The following is a 26,084-nucleotide window of genomic DNA, read 5'->3' on the forward strand; positions in this document are numbered from 1 at the left end:
TACAAACATTCATAATTGTATTTATGCGCCGAGGAATAATTTAATAAATAAAAGAAAAAGACGAAGACATCATTTATTCTCAAGTTTTGTCCCACAAAGAAAATTTTCTCAAAATTTAGAAAGTTTTTATAGCGTGTTTATTTTTACTTTATATTAAAGTAAGTTATTTAATGATTAATCAAACAGGTTAGAATTATTTGAAATAAATATAAATCTGAAAATTTAATTTTAGCTGCTAATATGTTATGTGATCAACAAAAGTGTCTTGCAGGTACCAACTTTAGGTTTCAGATAGAAAATAATTATAAATTTCAATTTTTTTAATAACTAAACGACATTTAAAATTCACTTTAAATATTTTTTAAAAAAATTCTGGTTCGTCAGCTGTTTTTAGTTCGTGCATTCTCCCATATACAAGTTGAGTTTGAGACCACAGCACTACAGTAATGTGAACGCAGTTGATTTTTAGGTATTTTTATTGAAATTTTTATTAAAATATGTTTCATTTAATATGAAATGTGACCTCCTCTGGCTTGCATGTCATGTTTGACACGTTTTGGCATAGACTTTATCAGCTCGTAGAGTCTCTCTTTTTACACCAGGCCAAGACTTAAGCGAATTATCGCTATGTGTAGTTAATCACCCAAAAATGTGAGAAAGATGTAAAAGACACTTTTATTAAGAACTTAATGTAGTTTAAGAGAAGGCACTTCTTATGCTTACAAAACTAGCCGGCATTTATGGCGTAACTCCAAAAGCAAGGAATTCAAATTTGAACTAAATCTAAGTCATAAATTAGCCAAAGGCTACACATATTATCAGGTTCAATGTTTCTTCTAACCTTCTTCGGAAACATACAATGACCTGACTAGAACAGAGAGCTTACTAAAGCTATGTTCTTTAATTGTAGTAAGTAGACAGGATACAGACGAAGAGTATACAAAACCCTTTATTTTTTTCTTTATATACAATGACTTCCGTACTTCGGAATACAATGACCCTCCACTCGGGGTCTAACTTAAAAGATATCAAAATAAAACTAAACTCTAATTTAACTTTAGAATAAGATTGGCCTTATAATAACAGGAAGCGTATGTAGCACAGAGACTGTGAACACTACAATACGTTTAATTTATCAAGAGGATTAAAACCTCTGGCCTGGAAGGCAAAGTAGCAACTGCGTAACTTCTAAGGTAAGCGGCCTGCTTCGAACTCACGGCTTCCTCTCCTCTGCTTGGCAAAAAGGCCACACTTAAATACTTGGCGTTCGCCAGACAACTTTGCATAAACTCCTTCACGCTTATAATTCTGGCCGGAAGTAGAAAATAAGAAGTGATAGTAAAGATTTAAAATAAAATAAACGTTAGTAAAACTTAAGATTCTTACAATATAAATAATTAACGTGCAAGTTGGCTCAAGCCTAATCCGGCATGACAAGAATAAAGCTATGCTGAAGACAGACTGCTAACGTACAGTATCAAAAAGCAACGTGGCTTTCAGCAGACGGAACACGCTCTAACTACAGTCTAAAATCACTCTTTAAATACCATCTCTTCCTACCTCATTTAAATACGCGCGAGCTAAAATTTGCATTCCTGCAGGAAAACAGAAAGGGCGAAGTGACAGTAAAGACGAGTAACATAAAATAACTGGTTAATTGAAATAAATAAATACTTTACCAAAGTTTTGGCACTTTCATTATGTTTACGTCATTATCATGAAATCATGCTTGGATTAAAGAAGAAATCATCCTTTTTTAACTTGTACTGTTCATTTTCCGCTTTCTTTCTTTAAGAACTGCCTACAAGTTTTCGATTGGATTGTGCTCGGACGAATTTCCTGGCCAAGCTAAAAGCTTAACATGATATTCTTCACTTTTTTCGACATATGGCACGGAGCAAGGTCTTATTGGAAAATGCCAGAGTTCCTTCAGCTTGCGAATTACTTTTCTTTTAATCACTTCATTATATTTGTCGAAATTCATCATTCCATCAATCGGCAGCCATGATTTTGTCCGATTTGCAGAAAAGCAACCCCATAACATTTTCTTAAAGGATTATTTTATACACTGGTCGATATGTTTAGTTGAAAATCTCTGGCTGTGTGATTTCTTGACGCCGAAAGACCTCTGACCTTTTATGGTCACTTTTTCATCATTGGCATAAGAAGAAAATATGTTTTATACGGAAGAACAGCCTTATATCCAGCTTCTAGTAGTTTACGACCAACAATGCAGTCGTGAACATAAATACCTGACTTTGCAAAATATAATTTGAAGTCAAAACCTGTCAACCTGAGATTTTGTTTGGATTTTTTTAGTTAAAAAAAAAAAAAAAATCTGATGTGGACACCACATGACTTCCTTGCACGACGTATTAAATTATACACATTTTTTGCAGCATTTCATTTTAAACTTATCTCCTCGAATTTCATTAGAGATATATTTCTCATTCCATCACTCCGCAGCAAGGCAAAAATACATAAACCTCAAAACAACTTCAACAAAATTGTAAAATACAGAAAACATAAAACTTCATATGCAGTTAAAACAAACAAATTTAATTCAACAAGTAATTATCAAGTCAATTTCTTGTCTATCAATAACATCTATACTTTGGCTCTTAAAGATTCCGGTACTTATGGAAAATCCCGTCGACCACAAGAGACGGCGCCGTGCCGACCCAGAAAAACCCATTTACTAAATACAAGAAAAAACTTTCTTTTCTTATTTTTCTTTGAAATTTATTATATTATCTTTTATTTATATTTAATTTTTCATTAAAAATTTCCATTATTTTTATTAAGGCGATATATTGTCAAAGCAATTATTTTTTATTAAGGAGATATATTGTAAAAACAATTATTTTTTATTAAGGAGACATATTGTAAAAGCAATTATTTTTATTAAGGAGATATATTGTAAAAGCAATTGTTTTCGCTAGGTTTTAATTTTCGCAAGAAAATATTAATTTAAGTCTCGCGAAATACTTTTTTTCGTCTCAAATAATAATAAAAAATCACAAATTTTTCACTTACCAAATTTCGAGAAATTTTTGGATCGCGAAATCACCGATATCTTCATTTTCACGAAAATTACGCCTCGCGAAAATAAGTGCTTTTACAGTACTCACTCTAATTTATTGCGCGAATTATTGCCAAATGATAGCGCGGGGTTCCACGTCGTCCATTTTTGGCGAAATATCGCGTAGTTTGGCGTCTTTTCTTTAAAATGGAAAAATTGGTCGACCGGATTTTCCGTAAGTACCAAGATTCCATTCCTAGCTTTAATTTTTGGGGAATTTATAGCATATCGTGTCAGTGTAGTTTGAGATGAATCGGCCAAACTAAAAGCGCGTGAAATTTTCATGTGAAGGAACGCGAATCTTACGTCCTGAAAGGCGAAAATAACAAATCTTCGATAGCTAACTTTTATTGGAAATCTAATTATAATTTTGACTTTGATTTAAGCTTCTTCAATCGGTGAATTGAATTTTCTTGAAGCTTTTCACATTCACAAAGATTTATCTTGTTTAGCTAATGACTTTTAAGTTCAATCCAGTCCTTCCTAACGTTTTTGAAACCCTATTAACTTAATTTTTGATTTCGTTAATATTTTCGCTGATAGATGGCGCTACCTTTTTGTTAGCGCTATTGTGGAATATAATAAATACGACAGTTGCGCCCTCTGCTTTCCGGTCTTGCAGATATTATTGCTCCTGACGAAGAGGAACTTGCTCCTGAGTGCTCTTGAAATTGATTCAGATCTTGACATAAACTTACGCCAAATCCAAGGCTGTTGCGTTACTAATTTTACAGTTAAAACAGTTCAAAAAATTTTGACAATTAAAATCACAATCTCTGCGCAAAAACGGACAAGAAGGCAGATTTTTTCACAAAAGTGGAAATTTACTTTTGGTCTCACTCCGCAAAAAAACACTGAAACTAACTTAATTCATTCTTTTGCTAAGAATTTCAAATGTAACCAAATGACGGTTTCTTTCTACAACTACATGTTATAGCAATGCCATATATTAAATTCGACGTTCTGAGGCTACTAATTGTTGAGTTATGCGAGATACATATATACGTATGTAAGTGCAGTTATCATGAAAAAAATCTCTTCTAAATCCATTTTTGAATCTGTTTTGGGAAAAAAAAAGAGTCCTTTATTCTCTCCCGTATGCACAGATGTCAAGCAACAACAGCTTTTAAATGGATATTTTCATTGAAGTATGATATCCGAAATTTTTTGCGATTGAAATTTTATTGAAATATGATATCCGAAATTTTTTGCAATTACAATACTTCCTTTACTTCGTTCAAGGAAGTAATAAAGTCATCCCTGGCAGTAGATTTTGCTTTCTTTCACACTTTCTTTTCCGCTGGAGTGATAAACTGCTTGTCTCGTTAAATAATTCAATAACTTAAATTACACTTACATTTTGATTTAGAAACTTACATTTTAGTAATGTCATAATAGAGTGTTCATTTAATGTCGTTATTTGACTTCTTTTCTTTGGAGTGAGATCCACCATTTGATAAACTTTTTCAACAACATTTAATACAGCTTAAAAAAACGACCCCCCTTTTTTTTTTCCCACAACAGAACAATACTGAAACACCAAAATACAGTACAAAACAGCAAATAGTTGAGCATAATCGCGGTTAAATGTTATCTATAAGTTAGGCCAGCTAAACTGAGGAAATCAAATTATGTAGAAGTTCCTTGTTGTGCGCCTTAATTTCAGCACTGCTGTACATTATGCCTCGCAAGTATTACCTCAATTACTGCAAAACATCACGCCACAATTACCTCATCTGTTACATGAGAGCCAATAAACTTTCATCTCTGATGGATTACATAAACAGAGGCTTTTTCATTACGTTGATGTCCAACAAAAACCTGCTGATCTTAACTCGGCTCGTTTCTGCTATTAAGTAATGAAGAATGTATGTCTGTATGCATAATGTTCCTCGCATTGTGGGAAAACGACACTATATAGAGCCACCAAATGTTGAACACACGTAATCCTCCCTTTGAACATGCACACCTAGAAGCCCAAATTTTGAATTTACCAGCCCTAAAGGGGCTATTAGTCTCGAAAGGAATTTTGCGTTGGTTCTGCTATAAATGGCGTGTCACATTTCAAATTTTTGCCACCAGATATTATCGTCTTGTATCATTAAAAAAAATAATAAGCAATCAAGAATCTGCATGTGTGTACATGTGTGTGAATCTGTATATATTACTGGCATTGTGAAAAAATAACGGTACATAGAGACATCCAGTTTTCAATAACGTAGTCCTCCACACGAGCATGTGCACCTGGAGGTCCACATTTCGAATATTTTATTATTGATTTAATATCTTGCAAAACTTTAATGAATTCCTGACTAACAGACTGCAAGATTATTGACTAATAAACTAAGTGATTTAAAAGCAATAAACACCGTTCTTATGAATAATTTTTTTCCTCATTCTTAATTTAATTGATTCAATTAAACATGCATCAAAACCATGAGAGGCCTAATTCGAAAAATTCAATAAAAAAATACACTATCTGGATCATAAAACTCATTATATACTTTTTCTATATAATCTGTTTCTTTCTATATACTACTTTAGGCGATTGGCCGTTTACTTTTCAGCAATTTGATTCGAAAATAATCCACACGTTTTACCTGTTCGACAACATCTTCACCCTCATGGTTTCGTTTGCTTTGTTTAATGTTATTTATTACGGCAAAGCACTCAAGGGCTATCTGCCTAAGGAGAAGCATACCTTTGTGGAGGGCTTTCCAAAGGAAACTGGCATACACGTTACACAGATGAGAACCACGAAAACGCTCATGCGGCCGTTGGTAAGCGTATAAGGTATTTCTCCCGCCTTCTCAGCATGCCTTCGTAGGGTAGCGGTCAGCACGCTGGGCGCGTATTCCAGAGGTCCGTGGTTCGATTCCCGATGAAGGTATTGCTCATTTTTCATCTGTCCTGCTTCAAAATAACTTAATGTCTCTACAAGCCGACAACATCTTTGAAAATTCTAAAAACTTTTTTTTTTTTAATTTCTGTTCATATACGTGTTTTCAATGCTGGATAAATTCTTGATGAAAAACGTACTCTCGGCTTGTATTCGGAAATATGTGGAACGTCAAGCTGCATTGTATTTTTGCTCAATTTAAAAAGATTTAAACTAAGCTGTTTGGCAAGCCAATCCCATACTTGGCGACATTTTTCTGCGAATTGGCAATTATTATTATCAATTTTAAACTTATTTGGCGATTTTACGTTAAAAAATTTATTCTATAATATTTTGATCGCATTAATCGAACTGTTGATCCCAATAAGAGATATATTTTTCACGTTTTCTTTTATAGACGGGAGGGACTTCCACATATCCGACTGATAACGTGATCGCATTAAATGTCACCTATTGTACAAATTTATAAAAATTTACAAATACATGTGAGACCTGTCTATGTAGCATGTACCAGTTTCTTTCAACACTTAAATGTAGTTCACTGGAAATGATATGAACGAAATAAACAGATGAATATATAGACAATAACGTATTTCCATCGAATGGAAAATCTCTAGATAAACGCATTGTTTGAAAAATAGCCAGTCCTGCACCCCCACATCTCTTATAGCGTAGGTAATTATCCAATTAGTAAGAACATTCCGAAAAAAACTATCGAAAGAGAACAAGAGAAGGGCGTTCCATTTCAGTCCCTTGCGCAAGCGAGAACGCAGTCATCACAAAGCAGTATTGATTGGCTTTTAGTTTTCGTTGCGTTTCGAATGCCTTGGACAAATGCCAGGTCAAGTGTGTTGGACATTATTCTGTCGAGACACGTAAAGAAATACTAAAAGATCGTTAAAGCAAAAATATTATTGCGATAGCTATTGAAATGCTGACGTAAAAGGCAAGAAAAATGTGTCATGTAAGTTAGACTTAGAATGCAAATTAATCTGAAAATTAAGTTCGAAAAGGAAAAGGCTCTAGTTTCGTGTCACGGCAATGATGGTGCCGTTTGTCAGGGAAAGCTATAACGACAACGTACAAGGAACAAAGTTGGTGATAAAAACAAAGTAATACGCAGCGAAGAAAGACCTTTCTCAAATCAGAAACGGATAACTGGACTTAACTTAGAAGAATTCATTTGTTTATTAACTGAGAATTTTGAATTATTAACAGAGAAGTATTCAGTCTCAGTAACAACTTAGAAGTATTTAACTCAGGCAAAGTGCAGGATATTCATAAAAAAATTTCTCCGACATATGAAACACCTAGCGGCCTATCCGCTCAACCAAGCAAAATGAAATTTCATATATATTGTTATATTTGAAGGTAGGTGCTCGAGATTGGGAAGATTTAAAACAGTAGAGCACTCACGGTTATGGTGGCAATGAAAAAATTTCGAAATTTTCGAATTCGGCATCAGCAGCTTTTGTCCTGCGCAACTTGATCAGCACGTTGAAAAACCATAACTGGCACTAGACCTGTACACGTGTGACGAAAATTGCAGATGCAAAACGTTTCTAAAGAACAGCATTGTAAAGAACCAGTGAGAAAACTAGATAGGAGAAGGAAAAAGAAAAAAAAAAAAAAAAACTATTGCAATTACAAGTTTTCAACGTGGTAACCTGCGCAGACGATAACGCATTGCATGCGGAAGATTGTTGATGACAGTGACGAACGTAACATTCGCAGGAGGAATCTGTAAAACTCCATGGCATCTTTCAATTCCGACAGATCTCGTGGATTTGATATGTACATCTCAAATTTCAGATGACCCGAAAACCAGAAATGCATTGAAGTCAGGTCGGGAGATCACGGTGGCTACGAAAAGGCAAAGTTAAGGGAGGTTGCACACGCTGAAAACTTGTATTTCCAATGAAAGTGCCCCCTTCTCCTCTTTTGTGTTGCCATGCGTCCTTTACGATGTTCTTCTTTGCAGATGTTTTACGCTGGAAATTGTCGTCATATGTTTATCGTTCCAACACCATTTATGGTTTTTCAGTGCGCTGATCAACTTGCGCCAGGTAAAATGGGTGCTCCCAGTCGAAAATTTCGGAATTTTTTACTCTCACCATAACTATGAGAGCTGTATTGTTTTAAACCATCGCAATCTCGAGCGCATACCTTCAAATAACAATATCTGAAATTTCATTTAGTCGAGCGGATAGGCTGCTAGGGGTTGGCCTATCGGAGAAGTTTTTTTATGACTACCTTGTATATAAGAGCTATTTTTTAGAAGTCTTCTTCAGTTTTGATCGAAAAGGCCCCAGGAAATAGAATCTAATGACTTGGAATGCAGGGGTACATCTGTATACGCCCGCTTTCAGTTACGTCCTATTTGGACAGGAAAAGTTTTGTTTAGTATACGACATCTGGAATACGACTCGAGTTCCATGAGTTGTGACTGCTCGCAATACACACTTTCACCTCTTTCGAGACAATGCTACTACTGCCAATGAGCATTACTACATCTGCTACTGCTATTAAGTCCACCAGCGGCCGAGCGGTATAGCCGCTGAACACTGATAGTTCGGTCTGAGGCTCGAATCCCGCGAACGTGTTGGGTGCATGGGCGTGTTCATGGTTTTTCCCATCCGTAACTTATAGTATACGATTCAGTTTCCCGTAGAAAGTCCACGTAGGCATCTCTTCCCTTAGGCACATAGCCTTTGAGGCTTCGCCGTAATCGCACAAACTAAAGTAAAACTAAACTAAGCTATTCAGTTTACAAAATTGCATTTTTAAGTACTTTTGCGTTTTTTCCGCGTAAATGTTTTGTAAATTCATTAAAAATGAGTTTTAGATCAGTCAGAATCTGCAGTCAGTCGGAGAATTACAAATTCCTTTAATATCAGGCACAATGTTGGAAACCTGACATCTTATACCAGAGATGCGCTTTGCACAAATACGTTATCGTAAAAGGAAGTAAAATTAATGCTTCTCTTTAAATTTCTTTTAATAGATGCTTTAAATTGTGTTAAATATATAAAAGCGAATAATGTTTCGTTGTTCTCCGACTTCAGTCTTATAATTTTCAGTGGCGCCCTCCAGCGGCCGAGTGGTAAAGTCACTGAACACTGGTAATTCGGTTTGGAGTTCGAAGCCCGTCGAACGGTCCTTCTGCATGGGCGTTTTCATGATTTTCACCATGTATAACGTATATACGAGCCAGTTTTCCTTAGAAAGTCCTCCATAAAGGCATTCCTCCTCTTACATAGGCCGCGAGTTCTTTGCCGTAATTAAATAAACCGAAATAAACCATATTTTTTCTTTTAGCACATTTTCGGAAACGCTAAGTTAAACATAGAAGTTTGGGTATATAAATTTTTAAGCAATAACTATCCATTTACAAAGAGCGAAAATGATGTCAACATTTATCTGCTGGGAGAATAACGAAACGTTTTCTAGGAAAATTTAAAAAGATATAATTACTTTTAACCACTTAGTGTGAAACATGAAACTAGGACTTGTTTCTGTTCTGGACTGGCTGGCTGAGACATTATAAGGCATTTCTCCTGCCTTTTTAACATATCTTCGTGGTGTAGTGGTCAGCACGCTCGACGCGTGTTCGAAAGGTCCGTGGTTCGAACCCCGGCGAGAGCAATGCTCATTTTTCATCTCTTCTGAAATAACCTAATGATTCTACAGTCGCACCCGAACTAAAAAAGTAATGGATGATGATTCTTCACCACCAGGATTTGGCGACTGGATCCTCAAATGCCAAGTCGCCCTTTAAAAGGGGAAGTATATAAGGCATTTCTCCCGCCTTCTTAGCATGCCTGCGTGGTGTAGTGGTCAGCACGCTCGACGCGTATTCGAGAGGTCCGCGGTTCGAGTCCCGGCGAGAGCATTGCTCATTTTTACTCTCTCCTGCTTCCGAAATGACCTAATGACTCTACAGCATAAAGGTAGCAAAAGATTTCGATTATTTTCCACTAGAATGAAAATTAGAAGACTGGCCTCGACAATGTAACTGTCCGCCTTTTATCTATGACTCACTGAAGAAGTGAAAAGCATTGAGTGGTTATTTCTCTTAAACTGGCACCTGTCTCTACTATCCATGCTGCTAAAGATCGATGCCAACAAATACGACACAGCAGTAATTTTATAATTTCTAAAGCACGGAGATTAACATGTCATTGACACAAAATCTTCGTCACTGGGAAAAAAGACTTGCGCGATATATTCAAATATTTCAGAGTTTTGGGAAAAAATGTTTTGGAGTGTTGCCAAAGCACACGAATTCAGTTTAAAATGTCACTAGAATTTTATTTAAAGTAAACGATAAGAATAGGGTTGAGGAGTTCGTTACGGCGCTACCTGTTGATGTGTCCAAGGTTATCACACAGGTGTGACGTGGACTAAGAACAAAATACTGCGCACAGACTCTGCTCGATTACAAAGTAGCGATGCATATCCAAGTGTCCTTGCTTTTTGTTTACCCCCCCCCTTTCCCAAACTGCTGCTTAGCAGTTAATAGAACTTTCTTAACACGTTCGTTGTTGTTATCAGTTAAGAAACAGTTATAAAATGGCTCTTTGATGTTTTAGCGAGATAAGAAAGCTAACCGTATACTGCAGACATGAAGACGACGTTGCTTCATAAAAGAAAGTATCGATGCTTATGGAATTAAAACACATTTGAATGCCCCTTAAATCCTGATTTATACTTTGCGTGTTAATTTTACATCATTCACTCCACTAGCGTTGTTTCCTAACATGTAGTGCTAGTCAATATACATACAGTCAGTCAAAAAGGTATCGAAGCAGAAAAAGCTTACAGACATTTTTTAGCCCAGAAGGGCTATTGGTCTCAAAACGGCATTTTGTGGCTTTTTACTATAAACGGTGAATCCCTTTTTTAACTGTTGCCACCAAATATTATCGCCCTGTATTATATTTATAGAAACTAAATAATTAAGAATTTGCATTAATGTATTTATATTTCTTGCATCGTGAAAAAACGGCAGAACCTAGAGACAATTTTGAATAACGCAATCCAGCACCTGCACGCCCGAAATTTGAATTTCGTACTTGTTTTATTATGTATTTCATATTTTGTTTGGTTGAATTTCAGATTAACAAACTCAAGGATTTCATAGCGAGCAATGGGAATGGCAACACTAAACGTAAAAAAAAAAAAAAAAAAAAAAAAAAAAAAAAAATTCATCTCTAGTGTCTGAAATTCTAAAGATTGCTGTTTTTAAATATTTTGTGATATTGCTGTTGAATTGAATTTCGTGCGGTTTAAGTGCGAAGAACATGGTATTTAATAAATAAAGGTAGCACACAAAATGTTAAAAAAAACGCCCGTTTGGTGCGTAATATAAAACCCAAAAGTATTCAGACATTTTTTTAAAGAATAATTCCTTTTTTACTAAGCAAAGCTATATTCATTCAACTTAAACGAAATACTTTTATAACATGCCATATTTTTAGAGTCGAACGAAAGCGAAAAACTTTAAAATGAATTAAAAATAAGGTGAAATAAATATTAAATTAAAAATTTTTTCGTGTGCAGATGAGTAAGGAATGGTCAAAAAAGTATTGAGGTACACAACATCTTAAAAAAAAAAAAAAAAAAAGAAAAGAAAATATTTGAAAATTGCTGTAGTAATGTATTGGGCACCATCTCTTTTTAGGAATTCACTGAGTCTTCTAGGCATAGATTTCATAAGATTTTGATTGAGGTTTTCTATTTTGTGGTGAGTTTTCTTCCAAGTGCGCTTCTGGTGGGAATTCTGTTTTTATTAATTTTGTATTGCATATGACCCCCAAATAGTAAGCTGTTGGCAGAAATTTATATTCCAAAATACTTGCAATTTTTTTTTTAATTCTTTATCGAATTCGTTCTAAAAATGTGTAACACCCTCTGTAGTTCTTACATATAACTATACCGCTCTACTATAATTACGTTTAGGGTTTTTACTTACTTACGATTGCTTTGAAAATTACGGTTTCCTGTTAGGAAACTGATATATTGTGATTTTATATTCTACTAGTAAACTCTCGATTTTCTAACGAATGGAATAATACTTTAAATTAAAGTGACAAGCCGACGTACCTATGCACCGTCCAACGTTCAACCGTTACTTTAAATCCTTATTGAACTGTCTCGAATAATTATTTTTGTGTGTGTTAATTTTGATGTTATTTCGTCGAGAGGATGGAGAATCCTAATATTTTTTGACTGCTCAATAATCTCACTCAGCTTGTTTTTAATTACAGTCATTTTCGAAAACGCTTTAAGGCAGAAATTCTCAACCGGTGGTACGCAAGAGAAAAACAGGTGGTACGCAAAGAAGCAAAGTATTTTTAACTATTGAATTCAAAAATTAAAACCCCAACATCCGGACTGAGTTCTTTGACGCTCGTAAATTTATGCGATCTGAGCTTTGTTCAAGAGTGGTGGTGGTAGTAGTACTTTGTAGTGGTGGTACTAAAGGTTTTCAATATTTGTTTAGATGGTACGCGTTAGTCAAAAGGTTGAAAACCGCTGCTATAAGGTATTTTCTCCCTCCTTCTCCTCTTTCCTTAAGTGGTGTAATGGTAGCACACTCGGCACGTTTTCGAGAGGTCCAGGTACGAGTTCAGCCGAGGGCACTGCTCATTTTTCATGTCTTCTGCTTCAAAAGTATCCAAGTGACTCTAAAGTGGCGCCCGAACTAAAAGGTAGTGGATGATGATTCTTCACCACCAGAATTTGGCGATTGGATCCCCTAACACCCAGTCGCTCTTTAAAGGGAAATATATAAGATATTTTCTCCCTCCTTCGAGAAGTCCAAAGCATTGCTTATTTTTCATGTCTCCTGCTGCAAAAATATCCTAATGGCTCTATAACGTTACACAAACATTGATCAAATGAGTGCGTCCACACTACACAGAATCTTCTTTTTTTTTTTTTTTTTTTCCCTCTTCGTCCTTCTTTCTTCTTCTCCGTTTTTCTGTTTTCCTTTCTGAATCATGTTAACCAAAATGCTGATGTCACTGCTTAGAAAATAGATGTCACTGCTTAGAAAATAGAAATTTAGTAAAAATAATAACCAAAGTAACAATAAATAGTAACTAAAGAAGGCTACTCTTGTTTTAAAGCTCATTAGTCTTATGTATCTTAAAAGTAACAGCAAAACAGTTCGCAGAATGCAAATCATAAAATTAGATCATTATTATAAGTCTTATAATATCCATCTGATTGTATTATCGGACTCTTAAAATTCACGATTTTAAATACATAAAACAGTAACATATATTAACTGTTCTCCAAACTGAAAACTTTAAAACTTAAAATTTCATTTTAAATTGCTATACAAATCGTTGCCATCCACAATTTGGAAGCAAAGAATAATTAAATTAATCATTTTGATATTTTCCTGTGTTTTGAAATACTGAGTTAGTAATTCTGTGTGCTAACAGCTCGTATATACTTTGCGAATAAACATACCTGAACAGCAAAAACATGAGCCAAAAATTTTGAATTCTTTTTACAACTCTGCAAAGTCATTAGGTTTTTTTTTTTTTTTTTTTTTAAAAGCTGGAGACGTGAAAAATATGCAATGCTTTCGCCGAGATTCGAACCCTGAACCTCCCGAATACGCATCGAGTATGCTTTCAGTTACACAAAGATATTTGCATCAGTTTACATTTCAAATATAAGTATTTTAGCAAATATAAAAAAAATGGCAACATTTAACACTCTGTAAACACAACTACTCAGCTGAGAGCATCAACGCACATTCATGTTTTCTCTTCATCTTTTCTAATATAAGATATTCTGCTTAAATTTGTGAACAGTCTTTCAGCTCAGCTGTATATTTGTACTCGTAATTTTTACCAATTTCAATCAAGAAAACTGCATAAATTTGCAATGGTTTCTTTGAGATATTTATTTACAAGAAAGATTTGGAGTAATTGCATTTTCATGCTTTTAGGTCAGAACTGTTCTGGATTGATTTGCTGTGTTCAGTATTTCGCATTCTGTTGTTATAGTTACCTCGTTTCTGTTATCAAAGTATTACCAGTGAACTAATGCGTGTTAAAAGTAATGCTATATTTAGAATTTATGTTGTTACTTTGAAAAAAAATATTTGTATTCACGGAACTTCCAAAATCTCAACATTGCTTTGTCCTAAAAGAAGGGGGAGAAAATGCATAATTTGTTTGCCTTTTTGAAATAATAAACTAAATTTAAAAGATTTTGAAATAATAAACTAAATTTATAAGCATCTAAAACTGTTTTTGAAACAATAATCTCTCCCCCTCCGCAAATATGGTTATTTTTATTTAAAAACAATAGTTTTTACATTAACCATTCACACGTACCTGCAAAAACTTGTTTTTTAAATGAAGCACCCATTTTTCAGTGCCAAAAATACGTGCCTTGCGTCTTAAGCAAAAATTTCATACTAAACGTGTTTCCGAAAGAAATGTTGGAAAAAATTTTATAAGCTTTAAGAAAACATTTTTTTTTTTTTTTAGTCCAAAGGGGCTTTGTCCCTGAAGGACTATTGTTTTCGTTTTGCGATTTTGCGTCGGACTCATAAACGTCGGTTCACTTTTCAAACTGTTGCCACAAAATGTTAGAGTCCTGCATTATATCTGAAGAAATTAAATAATGAAAAATCTGCATAAATGATTGTCTATTTCTCGCATTGTGATAAAACAATGGTACATAGAGCCATCGAATTTTGAATGACGAAATCCTACTGCGAATATGGGCATCTGAAATCCCAAATTTGGAATTTGTTTTATTATAGATTTTATATTTTGTAAAACTTTAACGAATTTTTGATTTACAAACTCAATGCTTTAAAAGCTAGAAATGGCAACGTTATATAGAAAAAAAAAATACTTTTATCTCCAGCTCGCGAAACTGTGTATATCGGAAATTCTAAAGATATGCTTAATTTAACATTATTTTGCGATATTGCTCTTGAACTGAATTTTATGGTTAACATGATATTTAATAAATAAAGGTAACACTCAAAACCTTAAGAAAACGCCCCTTTGGACGTAATTTAAAATCTAAAACATTTCAGATTTTTTTTTTTTTTTTTTTTTTTTTTTTTTTAAGTCCAAAGGGGCTTTGTCCTTGAGGGACTATTGTTTTCGTTTTGCGATTCTCCGTCGAGTCACTCTGAATGTCTGTTTCACTTTCCAAACTGGTGCCACCAAATATTATCTCCCTGTATTATATTTGAACAAATTAAATAATAAAGAATCTGCATAAATGTATGTATTTTTCTCTCGTCATAAAACAGCGGTACGTAGAGCCATCCAATTTTGAATGACGTAATCCTACTGCGAATAAGAGCATTTGGAAGCCCAAATTTGGAATTTGGAATTTGTTTTATTATCGATTTCATATTTTGTAAAACTTTAACGAATTTTGATTAATAAAACTCAAGGATTTCAAAGCGAGCAATTGCAACATTGTACGGAAAGAACATTTTTATCTCCAGTGCGTGAGACTGCGTATCGGAAATTCTAAAGATATGCTCAATTTAAAATTATTTTGCGATATTGCTCTTGAACTGAATTTTATGGTTAAAGTGGGAAGAACGTGATATTTAATAAATAAAGGTAACACACAAAATATTTTTTTAAAAAAAACTCCTATTTGGACGTAAATTAAAATTTTTCCGAATTTTTTTTTTTTTTTTTTTTTTTTTTTTTTTTTTTTTTTTCCCTTTTGTTTAGAACAGAACAATGTTTAGAATTTTTTTAAGGACAGCTTTCTTACAACCACAAAAAAAAAAAAAAAAAAAAAAAAAAAAAAACTATGAAAAAACACTTTTCACGGATTTCCCAAACGCTATAATGTGTTATTTTCACGGACCTTATAAGAGATAGACTAACCCAGTGGGCGGGGTGCACGTCACCGACATGTCGGCAACAAAGAGTAAGGACGATCTGGTTTACTTTAACACTGAAACCTACGGCGTCTGTATCACATAACTCTTTTTAATTATTAAATGTGATACGTTGTATAGTGATGAGATTATAAAAGCCACAGTTTTTTCCAAATAGGATTTAATATATCTCATTAGAGCACTTTTTACTGCATTTCGCCCATTTTTTTCACGCGTAATTCTTGTACAAACATCTTTACTTTGGTAAAACGGTAAAAACTCTAAGCACAAAATTTATAAACTTAATTTTGCGTAAAAATAAAGTAAAATTAAATAAGATTGATAGTACGCGATGCTTTGAAATAAATAAGGTAAAATTAAACAAGATCTGTTAATTTTTTTTTAATTTAATGAACATTTTCAGGCAGTGATTTTCCAAACTATAATAACATTACAAAACGACCATATTTATTTGATTGTATGATCATTAAATTATTAACATTAAAGTGGATTAGTTATTTTAATAATTCATAAAATTGGGAGCATAAAATTTTCTGAGCGTAATGAAGGGGGGAAAAAAGATAAAATCTAGAAGCACGCAGATTTTATATTACGCCCAAAAGGAACCTTTTTTTAAAGTTTTGTGTGTTAACTATATTTATTGAATATCATGTTCTTCGCCCGTAAACCACATACATTTGAAAACAGCATATCTTTAGAATTTCCGCACTGGAGATAAAACTGTTATTTTCCGTACAGTGCTAGCTCTGAACCCGTTGAGTTTGTTAATCAAAAATTCGTTAAAGTTTTACAAAATATAAAACAGATTAAAAAAAATTCGAAATTCGGATGATTCGTCCAGATGCCCATGTTCGGGTGAGGATTACATTATTCAAAATTTGATGGCTCTAGATACTGTCGTTTTTGTCACAGTGCGAGAAACATACATTGTATTCATGCAGATTCTTCATTATTTAATTTCTTTACATATAATACAGAGCGATAATATTTGGTAACAACAATTTGCAAGGAGACACGGACATTTATAGTAAAACAGCGCAAAATGCCGCTTCGAAACTAACAGCCTTTCTAGGCTACCGTTCCTTTAGGCTAATAAGTTAAATCAACAGTAAATAAAAAAAAAATCATATGCAGAACTAAAAATAAATTAAAAAAATAATCACCATAAAATACAAGCAAAATTAATTATTACGGTTAAATACAATTTTAATATTAGAATTAAATGTATAAACATTTTTAAGGAGTCAAAAGTGTTTATCAATATGATGTATTATGAAATATGACTGAAATAAAATTCCTTTATAGAAATTGTGCTATAATACTCATCTATAATTTTAAAAAAGCAGCACAATTTAGAATTTTAAACACAACTTTCAAAAATTCGTTTTTAAATATTTTAGTATTTTTTACTTATTTACACCAATAAAAAGCATAAAAATTGCAAGAGAAAATTGATTGTTTGAAATTTTCTATTAGTTCAGATTTAAAATATTATTTTCTAAAAGAAGTAGTTACAAATTTCCTTACAGCATAGGAAAAGCTAAAAAAATATCCAGTCCTGAAAGCATGCAATAGCTTTATAATTATTTGGAACAGTAATTATGCTTGATAAATATGCTAAATTTTTAAAAATCAATGTCAATTTCAAAAATAAAACTATGTGGAAATTCTAATTTATGAAATGAGACGCTACAACCACCTTTTTCTTGACAATTAATACACGCTGCAATAGGCAACCAATGTTAAATTTCTGAAAGCCGTCCCTACTCCTCCGGATGGCGTAATGGCAGACCGCACATTGAGTTGAACAGTGTTAAGCGAATTTCGCTTACTGCGCATGCTTGATGATGTACCTTTGGCGCGGGGAGAAATATTGGCGACTAAGCACCCTACGTTAGCTTATTCGTGATCTCCATGGCTGTCGAGTGTGTTCGAGTGATGTTTAAAACTGCAATGTTGTGGAACTTTGATTAGTTATGTTAACGTCCATACCGATTGCACTTGCTTATTTTTCTAATAAATGTTTCATTTTAATTTGTCAATAACAGTGCATTTAATATTTGTTTACATGTTATAATTCAGTATTTGTAAACTGGAGTATCTCAGAGTTTGTTAGCGTATATTCGCGCTTTTATTTTCTCATTTCAAAGAATTTAATACCTAGCATTAAGGAATTGTAAAATTTCTGCAGTGTTATTTGCAAGCACTTGTTATATTCCTCAGTGTTTCTTTATGTATGTACGAATGGAGCGTATTGTAAATCCTGAATTGTTTTTATTGCTTAAAAGTATAATGAATAAATTTTCAACTAATATATCCTTAATTTCAGTCTTTTTCTGAACGAAAATTTGTACAGTTCCGAAGGAATGTGCAGAATTTCATAAGTATTATATTTTACATTTTGAATGTAAGCACTGCTTCACATTGCTTCGCAATAATTTCAGCTTTCTAGTTGTTTGAGCAGTACAGCAAAAAATAGTATTTTAACACAGTAATTAATTTACATTTACATTATACTCTACGAAGATTTAAACGCCAGATTTGTTTACAATTAGATGGCGATACATCTACCATATACCGTATTTATCTTCTTTTCAAATCGCGCCAACATAGTAATTACGCCAAATTGTTTTCTGGGCATGCGCAGTATGCGACATTCCTTTAACACTGTTCAACTCAATGTGCGGTCTGCCATTACGCCTCCGGATGTGATCAAGGTGACAGCCGGCAACGCCTCAGACGAGGGAGAAAACCCGTTTGGGTTAGTCTATTTCTTATAAGGTCCATGGTTATTTTAGGCACTTCGAGATTATTCCCCTCTTATGAACCATGCCTCATAACCATAGCAACTAAAGGTCAAACTCTAATGTACTAAAGTTTCTTAATTCCCTCAGTGCGCTGATGCCGGCATACGTTACAATAGTAAGAGACAAGGGGTTCGCAATGACCTTGAAGCGCCTATTTTAAAGTAAGAAGCTGTAAGTAGATACGCTAATTACTTTCACGACAAGAGCACTGACGGAATAATGCAATAATTTTATTACGCTCGTAAGGCATGTAAGTCTCCATTTGCAAGATGAAACGTCTGTTTTTTTCGGTACCTACATCAGGACAGTGTTTTATATGCCATTCAAGTATCATAAATGTCATTCTTATTACTGAAATATAACTACTTCCGTACTTTAAGGATTCTCAAATAAAAATACGTGCCTTATCTATTTCCTAGCATAAGTTCGTTAAATATTTATTTCATGAGCAAAAGGGGCAGATTTACAACATGTTCCGTCCACAAACATTTATATCATTTTTTTTTTTTTTTTTCCCCTGTTACTGAATGCGGAAGAAAGCTATGCGTGGGGTTCAGCTTAAAACAGGAAGACTTGAGACAAAGAAATTTTCGCTATTTTATGAATTTTGCTTGTGTAAACAAGCATGACACGTATGGCTTTACGTTATTGATACAGACGCTAACCCAGGAAAGGGTGCAGCGGACTGAAACATAAGACGCCATTTATGTGTCTAGACTTGAGTGAAGTTGCACAGCCTACACCATACCACGCAAAAGGATTCGAAGTACCATCAGAAGCTGCCAAAGCTACGTTCTCCAAAGTTGATGTATGTCAGTGGTCTTCAAACTTAGTCAACTCACGGAATCTCTAGAACTATAAGGTTTATAGGGGGGGTATCCCATCTCACGCTTAGAAAATTATATCTTAAAATATTATTTGAAGTACATCAATAAGTTATAGGTATTTTACGTAAAAATAATTAAATAAAAATACTGTATATTTTAATTAAACAATTTCAACATCAAATTATAGGAATTGACTCATTAATAGCATTAACTCGTGCTTCAGGTCCTCATTCCCTTGCATTGCATTTAACGACAAGGATGCGCTTGCATTTTTTTACACCAACTATCCGAATCTGGCTCTACTGATGTCATCTGCAGTGGCATTTCTTAGTCTGTATTTAATTTGTTTATATATTTTTTGTCACCACATACGTCGAGAGGGATTTTTCACTTAAATACGTTGTTCGAATAACATGAAAATGTTCATAGCTGTGTGAGAAACGCCTGGGTATTTTAAATGAATCTGCAACCAAAATTTTAGGAGCTGCTCTTGCTTAGACTTTAACCGTTGATACGTAGATAAGTTTTTCCTTTTCCTTCACGGGCCAGCCTTTCAGTAAAGCCTAAAATCCTTTCAAATTTAATCTATAAGGTTACCGACTAATAAACTAAGCGATTTAAGATCTTTTCCTCAAGAATTGTTCTTAAGAGCATTTTTTTCCCTCCTGTTTCAGGTGATTGATTTAAATAAACATTTATTAAAATTATATGCTGTCTAATTAGAAAAATAGAAAAAAATTAATTTTGAATAAATTATCATAGCAATATTGTCAAACAAAAATAAATCATCTCGAATTACGAAAAACAGAGTAGGGTTTAAAAAAAGGGGGGCATGTTTCTGAACTAAAACACAGTTACGTTTTCTGATCGATGTACGATATTTAGTCTTAAATTTCAAAAGTTTTCTGCGCAAATTAAATAAATTGAAAAAAATGATATGTTTGCGGTTTAAACTCAGGATGATCTTATCTTTACAGCCAAGTTTCCATTATTACTGAATTCGTGGAACAAGCTACCAATTCGTACACACAATACACAATTGAAATTTAGACTAATAACGGTTTTAAAAAAATTTGATGTGGACGCCATATGACCTCCTCGTTCGGCCTTATAAATTATACACACTTTTTACTGCACTTCATTTAAACTTATTCCTGTGAATTATTCTAACTTAATTAACCGATATCTCGAGGCAAATTGAAAATGACATAAAAATTTCTAATTTTAAAATTAAATATGCCGGCGTATTTTTTTCGTCATTGTAAAACACTTTTGTAGTTGGAAGTATGTGATACGACAAATGATTGCAAAAATAAAGGCCGGGTAAGAGGCGTACGCTTTCTGGGACTGCCAACTTCAAAAAGGAAGGGAGATGCACAACCAGATGTTACACCATATACAGACCCATATACAAACCTTCAGCATTCTATGGCTAATGGTTTTTGAGTTATGCGAGAGTTATAGAGTCCTTTATTCTGTCCATACGTATGCAAGAAAGATCGTCCAAATGGATTCAGGAACGCTCAGAATGGATATTCCTATTGAAATCTGCTAACCGAAATTTTTCGCAATTACAGTATACTTACCTCTTTAACTTAGCAGGGGAAAGTAAAAAAAAAATTAATTAATTATTATAATTATTAAACTGATGTAAAACGCCGACAGCTTTCCTATTGCAAAATGCGTTAAAAAAGCTAAATAAATAAAAAATTGAAGTTAAACAATTTGACATTAATTAATAACATCTTCTTCTTAGACGAATTTCGTCAGTCAGCTGTTTCTCCATGAAAAAGTAAAAACGATTCCATTTGATTCCGCCCGGGATCGAACCGGGGACCTTCTGCGTGTAAAGCAGACGTGATAACTACTACACCACGGAACCACGTAAACCACTTCTGCGAAAATCTTTAAAAAGACAATAGAGCCTCCTCCTTTTCATTACAAACTTTTACTTCACTTACTCATCGTGTTTCATTCTGAGCGGAATTTTGTAATCGATTTTTAACCTACTTCCTGATAAGCTATAGGGTTTAAATTTTATGCACACGTTGCTCGTCTAGGACAATGCAATGTTGTGAATAATAAAACAAATTCCAAATTCGAGCTTTTAGGTGCACACTTCGGGTGGATGTCTACGTTATTTAAAATTGGATCCGCTAGGTACGTTGTTTTTCACAGGGCGAGAAGCATACATATACATTCATGCAGATTATTCATTATTTAATAACTTTCAAAATGCTACAACGCAATAAAAAAATTTTAGCAACAATTTGAAAAGTGATACGCCGTTTATAGTAACCCAATGCAAAATCCGCTTTCGGGACTAATAGTCTTTTTTCGGCTAATAAAGAAAAATGTGGTTTAGAGCACTGCCCTTTTTGTCTGTGGCATGTTGTACTATTTTTAATTGCGAATTTCTCCTTGGACTTTATTCTGAAGTGCCAAAGAAATCAAAATTTTCAGGACCATTAGTGACGTTGGGGTTCAACATTAAACACGGTTCATCATCATTGATGATAAGTTTGTGCGCACTTAGAAGTAACTACTTACAAAATTGTGGGATATTATTTTTTTCTCGAATTTTTACGTTTATTTTTATTAGGAAGCCTTCGTTTGATTGCAACTCTTATTATTATTATTATTATTATTATTATTATTATTATTATGATTATAATTATTATGATTATTATTATGATTATAATGATTATTATTATTATTATTATTATTATTATTATTATTATTATTTGAAGAAATAAATAAGCCTAAATAGATTGTAATATCAATGAACATTTTTAATGACAGAAATTAACTTAAACATAGTTGCGTACAGCAGAGCAAAAAAGGCGAAGAAGTAAGAATGGTATACATATACATACATACGTAATAAACAGTTACGTCATCATTCATCACCGCGCGGATAAACGCGAACGGCGCATGCGTCAGGAGAAGCTCTCTTAAGCTAAACGTCGTATTATAATTTATGATACAACAATCCCCCTTTCGACGTTTGGCGTCTAAAAAAAAAAATAAACATTAATCATTTATAGTTATTCCAATTAATTTACAGCACTTAGAATGTTTCGAAGCAGTCAATGTTTTTGTCAGTACATCTGCAGGCATTTTCTCTGTTGGCACATATTTAACGTCTATTTCATTTCTTTCATAAATTTCACGAATGAAATGATGTCTAATATCTATGTGTTTAGTGCGTGAGTGATAAACAGCATTTTTCATAAGCTTCTGTGCACCTTGATTATCACAATATATAATGGTTGGATAATCAGCAGTAAAATTTAATTCTTTAAGAAAACGACGTAAATAAACTGCTTCTTTGGCACTTTCTGAAAGACTGATGTACTCTGCTTCAGTACTTGATAATGCAACAGTTTGTTGCTTTCGTGATTCCCATGTTATCGGATTTCCAGCTAGCTTGAATAGATAACCTGTATACGATTTTCTAGTATTAACATCAGACGCCCAGTCGGCATCGGTATATCCAATAAGTGCTTTTCCAGTCTTTCGAAATTTTAAACAATAATTTTTAGTTCCTTTTAAGTATCGAAGAACGCGCTTTGCAGCCAACCAGTGTAATTTTCCAGGATTGCTATTAAATTGGCTCAGGTGACTGACGGCATATGCAATATCCGGCCTAGTAAACACAGAAAGATACATAAGCGAACCAATTAGACGGCGATAAGGTACATTGTTCATTTCTTCCTTTTCAGTTTCAGAAGGACACATTTCTTTACTTAATTTTACACTAGGATCTAAAGGAGTTGCTACTGGTTTTGCATCTTGCATATTAAACCTTCGTAGAATATTATCAACATATTTCTGCTGAGATAAACTAATAGAATTATTATTTACATCTTGATTAAATTCTATTCCAAGACAATAATGAAATTTGCCTAAATCTTTAACATGAAATTCTTTAGAAAGATAACCTTTAAGTTCAGCATATAAATCACAGCTATTTGTTGCTATTATTAAGTCATCAACATATAAAATTAGAATTAACTCACCTTGAGATGTTTTCATCCTGTATACACACTTATCTGATTGTAATGGTTGTAATCCAAAGTTTTTGAGTTTTTTGTCTAATTTTTCATACCATTGTCGTCCACTTTGTTTCAAACCATAAAGAGACTTTTGCAAAGCATAAACACAATCAGGATTATTTTGGTCTTCAAAACCTTTAGCTTGTTCCATGAAAATTTCTTCTTTTAAATCTCCGTTAACATAAGCCATAACAAAATCTAGTTGATATAACATAAGGTCTTGTTCAGCACTGTATGCAATCACAGTTCTTATAGAACTTGCTCTGGCTACTGGAGCAAAGGTTTCATTAAAATCAATTCCAGGTTCCTGTGCAAATCCTCTAGCAACCAATCGAGCTTTTCTCTTTTGAACTGTTCCATCTGCATTATATTTCGTTCTAAGAACCCAGCGACATCCTATTACCTTTTTGTTGTGTGGTCGCTTTACTAATTTCCATGCACCATTTTTAACAAGTGCTTCATACTCACTTTGCATAGCCTTATGCCATTCTTCAGCATAACTTCCATTTAATGCTTCTTCTAATGTCGGATTTGTATCTTCTTCAGCAATTTGTGCTTCTTCCTTTTCTATGTTTATATTGTGGTACTCCTTTTTTGGTCTTCCTGGCTTCCCAGTCTTGACTTTCTTTGGACGACCTGGCCCCCTTTTAATCTGCATTTCAGGTAGTGTTTCGGAATCAGAATCTTCATTATCAGATGATTCAGCAGATGCTTCTGCCATATTTGAGGGGTCTTCTGTTATTTCATCAGCCGGTATTTGATTTACGTTCAGAGGTTCTTCCTTCTTTTTATCAGGAATATTTTCGAGAAATAAAACTTCTAAATCTTTATCATAATTAGTACAGTTTTCAAATTCATCAATGAATCTAACATCTCGGCTTATAACGATTTTTCTGGAATTTTTATTCCACAGCCTGTATGCTTTCGATTCATTTGAGTATCCTACAAATATATGTTCTTCTGAACGAGGATCGAATTTCCCTTTAGACCTTTTATTAAGTACAAAACATTTTTGTCCGAATACTTTGAAGTGAGATACAGTTGGCTTGATGCCAAAAAATAACTCATAAGGTGTTTTGTTTACTCCCAGGCTTCGATTCGGGCAACGATTACGAATATAAACAGCACAGTTCAAGGCTTCAGCCCAAAAGGATTGGGGAAGATTACTTTGTAGTAACAAGCATCTGGCCATTTCAGTTAAAGTGCGGTTCATGCGTTCAGCTCTCAAATTCTGTTGAGGAGTCATTGGTGCAGAGAATTCTCGTTTAATCCCGCATTCTTGAATATATTTATTAAATTCTTCTCCGCGATATTCGAGACCGTTATCAGTCCGAAGGATTTTTATTTTCTTTCCTAGACGATTTTCGACCGCAGCTTTGTATTTAATGAATGCCTTTTTCACTTCATCTTTAGTTTTAAGAAAACTGACTTCGACATAACGCGATTTGTCGTCTATGAAAGTAACAAAATAACGCGAACCAGCATGGGATGGGACTCTCATAGGTCCACACAAATCTGAGTGAATCAAGTTCAGTAATTCATTACTTTGAAATTTTGATTCTTTTTGAAAATGTTGCACAGTTTGTTTACCTCGGATACAGACTTTGCAGTCTTTTAGAGATTCAGTGTTATTAAAATTTAAATTTCTAACCATGTTTTCAGACTTAAGTCTTTTCAAATCAGACTCATTTAAATGACCTAATTTAAGATGCCACTTTACAAAATCACTTACCTGTGCTATTGCAGCTGTTTCAGTGCTTGGATGTATATAATAAAGATCACCATGACGAATAGCCTGCACTAGTATAGATCCATTTGGTTCTATTATTCTAGCATGTCGTTCTGTAAAAATCACTGAACGATTATTTGCAGTAGCTTTAGATGTTGACAGCAAATTACATTTTAATTCCGGAACACATAACACATTTTTGAGCGTAAGTTTAATTGTCTTATTTCCGTTAGGTACTGTGATAAGGACAGTTCCAATTCCTGTAATTTTTGATGTTTTGTCAACTGCTAACTTTATGGTTGAATTCGTTCGAGGGTGAAATTCTGAAAATAACCTTCTGTCATTGCACATGTGAGATGTACAGCCACTATCTAAGCACCATGAGGAGGTCTTCTGATAAGCATTGTTTACTGCTAAACTAATCTGCTCTTCATAATTAGAAGAACCTTGATTTCCCTTATTTGATTGTGCATATTTTCTATCAGCTATTTTCTTTCTGCATTCAGATGCCTTGTGCCCAATTTTCGAGCAGTAATTACACTTCAAATTTCGAAAATTTCTTTCAACTGGAAAATTTTTGTTTGAATTTACCTTCCATTTTTCTTTTGTTCTTGATTTCTTCTTTTATAATCAGTATAGTATGCATTCTGTGAATCTTGAGACGTTTTCCCTTTTCTTGCTTCCCATTCTTCTAACATTTTGATTTTTAAAGATTCGGGACTAGGTAACTGATCTCTTGATTCGATGGCGCATCTAAAATTTTCAAAATTTT

General features: G+C 33.8%; 1 non-coding gene across 1 annotated transcript; it reads right to left on the bottom strand.

Moving 5' to 3' along the window:
- Positions 1-21,334: 21,334 nt before the first annotated feature.
- Positions 21,335-21,407, bottom strand: TRNAV-UAC (transfer RNA valine (anticodon UAC)). The gene has a single exon. It is a non-coding gene; the product is annotated as a tRNA-Val (tRNA).
- Positions 21,408-26,084: the final 4,677 nt, after the last annotated feature.

Source organism: Stegodyphus dumicola, chromosome 1 (assembly GCF_044657685.1).
Source record: "Stegodyphus dumicola isolate Sdum_Otavi_A_Nest chromosome 1, ASM4465768v1".
Lineage (NCBI taxonomy): Eukaryota > Metazoa > Arthropoda > Arachnida > Araneae > Eresidae > Stegodyphus > Stegodyphus dumicola.